General features: G+C 44.5%; 1 non-coding gene across 1 annotated transcript; it reads right to left on the reverse strand.

The window, feature by feature from the left end:
- Nucleotides 1-3,861: 3,861 nt before the first annotated feature.
- On the reverse strand, nucleotides 3,862-3,971 carry LOC133082800 (small nucleolar RNA SNORA5). The gene has a single exon (XR_009699020.1). It is a non-coding gene; the product is annotated as a small nucleolar RNA SNORA5 (small nucleolar RNA).

The following is a 3,971-nucleotide window of genomic DNA, read 5'->3' on the forward strand; positions in this document are numbered from 1 at the left end:
ACTCTTCTGGTGATGTCACAAAAGCAGTAAGTTGCATGGAACCCACCCCCTCCCCCCCCAAAAAAAAGTTCCATTTTCAGCAAAACTAAGAGACAGATCTCCTCAGCCCCAAGGCAGTTAGAATTCGCGTCGTGCAGAGTCCACAGTGAGGCGGCCCCACCCTGGCGTGTCCCAGATAGACCAGCGCACTCTGTCCAAGTAGGGAGCTGACTCTGTGATGGTAACCCTATGTCCCTAACTACAGCAAGAGCTATAGGACCTGGGGGACATTGGGAGGAGGCGGACCGAAGCCACACAGGGGATACGTGCAATTAAAGGGTAAAGAGCGGAGAAAAGCAGCCAAGGGGCAGAAAATCTCAGAAAACACCAGAAACAAAATACACTTCTGTAGGTGAGGGGCTCATCCTGATGCAGTAATCCTGCCTGCCTAAAGCAGGAGCTTGGAGATGGGGGTCAAGAGAAAGGAGAAGCCACACTGCGGGGGGAGGGGCAGGGTGCAGGGAAGACTTGAAGAATAGCAAATTGGGCCAATGCCGGCAGAGCTCAGAAGACACTAATTTATCAATATCTTCTCCTACAGTTAGTGCTTTTTGTGTCCCACCTAAGAAATCTTTCCCAACTCCAAGATCATAAAGATGTTCTCCTGTCGTCTTCTACATGTTTTGTTATTTTGCCTTTTATTTTTAATTTCCAGTACAACTGAAACTGATTTTTGTGTATGTTGTCAGGCAGTGGTCAAGATTTTTTTTTTCTTAAAAGAGAAGAAAAAGACTCTTCCAGCTTGAAGATGCTCTGTAGGGTCTAATCACGAGGTCCAGGTTGGTTTTCCAGATTGTTATTTTTAACAATGCCAGGAAGCTGACCAAAGTACTCTCTTCCTTTAGAAGGACACAGCATTGAGATGCAAGTCCCTTTGCCGGCGGGGCATTTGCTTCTACAGACTGGGTCTTGGGCACTTTTAAGTTTTAAGCGAAGTCCTCCAGGAGTAAATGCATCTCACGAGTTCCTGGGGAGGGGATGCTGTGGGTGCTCTCACTCTGACTACTCTCCACTCCTCTAAGAACTCAAGTGCATTGAAATGCAAGTCCTTTTGAGGGCGGAGGCATTTGCTTATCCATATCGGAGCTTGACCATTTTTCAATTGTAAGGGGGCCGTTGGAAATTCTCTGGGCCAGATCACAATTCCTTCCTGGAGGAAATGCACCTCGTGAGTTCCTGGGGGAGGGGCTGCTGTGGAGTCTCTCGCTTTGACAATCTCCAATTGACCCTTCCTCTCCTTGCTGCCTTGGGTCCCACCTTCTCTCGAAGTCCCCTCAGCCCCCATCTTTCCTGCTGCTGCTGGGGAAGGCTTTGCAAAAGCACCTCTTTTCTGGGGAAGGGTGGTGACCCAAAGGGATGTGGAAGGTAAATGCTTCTTTACCATCTTTGGGTCTCTGGCTGGGCCTGAGAATAAAACTGACACGACACATTAACAGGAGACAAGCATACACATTCTATTAAATGTTTACATGTACCTGGGAGCCTTCACAAGAGAATGAAGACCCGAAGAAGTGACCAGAACAGGAAGCTTTTCTACCTTTTAGACACAGGCATGTTGCATTTGTGAAGAATTGACAAGAGAAGGGGGTTTGGGCCTGGGTGGCAGGTAGTAAAGAAACAACTCGGAATACTAGGTGAGACTAACAAGGCTTGTACAGATTTCCAGGCCCTCGCTCCCGTCCCTGGTGCACGGAGGCACTTTCGTGGGGGCGGGCTAGCTCCGGCTCTCAGGAAGAAGAAGGCTCAGTACATTTATGACCTTTCACTTTCCTGCCTGGTGGTTACAACTGAGGAAAAGTTCAGTGAGAAGATTTTTTTCTCCATGTGGATATTCAATGAACACACCTCCATTGAAGCAAAAGTTGCCCTTTCTCCCTGGCTGCGAAGTGTGTTGGAGAAACATAACTAAAAACAAAATCTCCCAACCCGGAACACCTCTCCACGAAAGCAGAAAAGATAGAAAACGGGTGTAAAAAGCCTGAAAACAGAATGATCTGTGCAAACGCAGGCACCCCGCCTGAGGGATGCGGAGACAGAAGGAATATCTCCTCCACAAGGGTAGCAGACAACAGCCCCGCCCCCCCCGCCCCCCCCCCCCCCGCCTCCCGCACTAGCTTTTGCCATTTGGAGTCTGGTCGGCTGAAGTCAGACCCCTCTCCTCTCAGGAAGCTGGGAGGTCTGCAGGGCCAGCATCTTCCTTGATTACAATTCAAAAAGACGCTCCCAGACCCTGGAGGGGGGGAAACATTCCTGAGTTGTGAGAATGACCGGAGGCTTATTTAGCCATTAAAAAGATTTACATATATTTAAAAGGACAGAGGGAGAAATTCTGAAAGAAAATGTCTAGGAAGGGGAGTCTCTCACCTTATCTTCTCCCGGGAGAATTAAGGCTCTTACTCTTAATTTGTATTTGTCCTTACAATCGCCTCCCTGTGTTCCTATGAAATAGTAACATTACAATATTTCATTATCTCCATTGTCCTTTTAACTTTTTCTGGGCAAGGGACAAGTTGCAGATGCCTAAATAGCCAGAAGTAAAAATGCGAGGCAAAACGATTATCAGAATTACAATAGGATGACAGCCACCATGGAGAACAGTATGGAGATTCCTTAAAAAACTAAAAATAGAGCTACCATACGACCCAGCAATCCCACTACTGGGCATATACCCTGAGAAGACCATAATTCAAAAAGAGTCATGTACCACAATGTTCATTGCAGCACTATTTATAATAGACAGGACATGGAAGCAACCTAAATGCCCATCGACAGAGGAATGGATAAAGATGTGGCACATACATACAATGGAATATTACTCAGCCATAAAAAGAAATGTTATTTGTAGTGAGGTGGATGGACCTAGAGTCTGTCATACAGAGTGAAGTAAGTCAGAAAGAGAAAAACAAATACCGTATGCTAACACATATATATGGAATCTAAAAAAAAAAAAAAAAGGTTCTGAAGAACCTAGGGGCAGAACAGGAATAAAGACGCAGACATAGAGAATGGGCTTGAGGACACGGGGAGGGGGAATGGTAAGCTGGGACGAAGGGAGAGAGTGGCATGGATATATATACACTACCAAATGTAAAATAGCTAGTGGGAAGCAGCCGCATAGCCCAGGGAGATCAGCTCGGTGCTTTGTGACCACCTAGAGGGGTGGGATACGGAGGGTGGGAGGGAGATGCATGAGGGAGGAGATATGGGGATATATGTATATGTATATATAGCTGATTCACTTTGTTATAGACACAACAAAGCAAACACAACAATGTAAAGCAATTATACTCCAATAAAGATGTTAAAAAAAATAAAATTTAATTTAAAAAAATTACAATAGGATGAATTTCACAATTCAGTACCATATTTGCCTTGGAAGAGAACAAGCTTTAAATATATCATACCAATGGGGAAGGGTAAATCAGATTCTTGGGAAGCAATGCGCATTTTCCTTCTTCATAGATTAATTTCACTAGCTGTTATGACCTCTTTATTAACTGAGCTTTCAAATGGTTAACAATTTGAGTATTATTTTGAAGTTCCTTACAAAGTCTTGTCCAATCCAAGTCTAGAGTAGCTTAACTCTGGAGTTTTATCATTTAAATTATTAATTAAGAGTTTTTCTTGTAAGGCCCAATACCTTTCTCCTGAGTTTTCATCAAATATATAGGTAACATCATATTTACATCAATTTAGGCCCTTCTGTAATTGTTCTATCTTCTCAAATACTGTGTCTCATATGTGGAATACAAAGACACCCATGGCCATCATCCAAGTCTTAGGTGGCACCAATTCAAGGGCACAGATGGAGCTTCCAGTGTTTGACATCCATGGCCGTATTTGTTTTTAGTCTTGGGACAAACCAGTCCCTTGGGCCATTTTTTTCTTGCAGCAGTCCAAATCAATAGTATTATAACGTTAAGTCAACTGCA

Source organism: Eubalaena glacialis, chromosome X (assembly GCF_028564815.1).
Source record: "Eubalaena glacialis isolate mEubGla1 chromosome X, mEubGla1.1.hap2.+ XY, whole genome shotgun sequence".
In the NCBI taxonomy this organism is placed as follows: Eukaryota; Metazoa; Chordata; class Mammalia; order Artiodactyla; family Balaenidae; genus Eubalaena; species Eubalaena glacialis.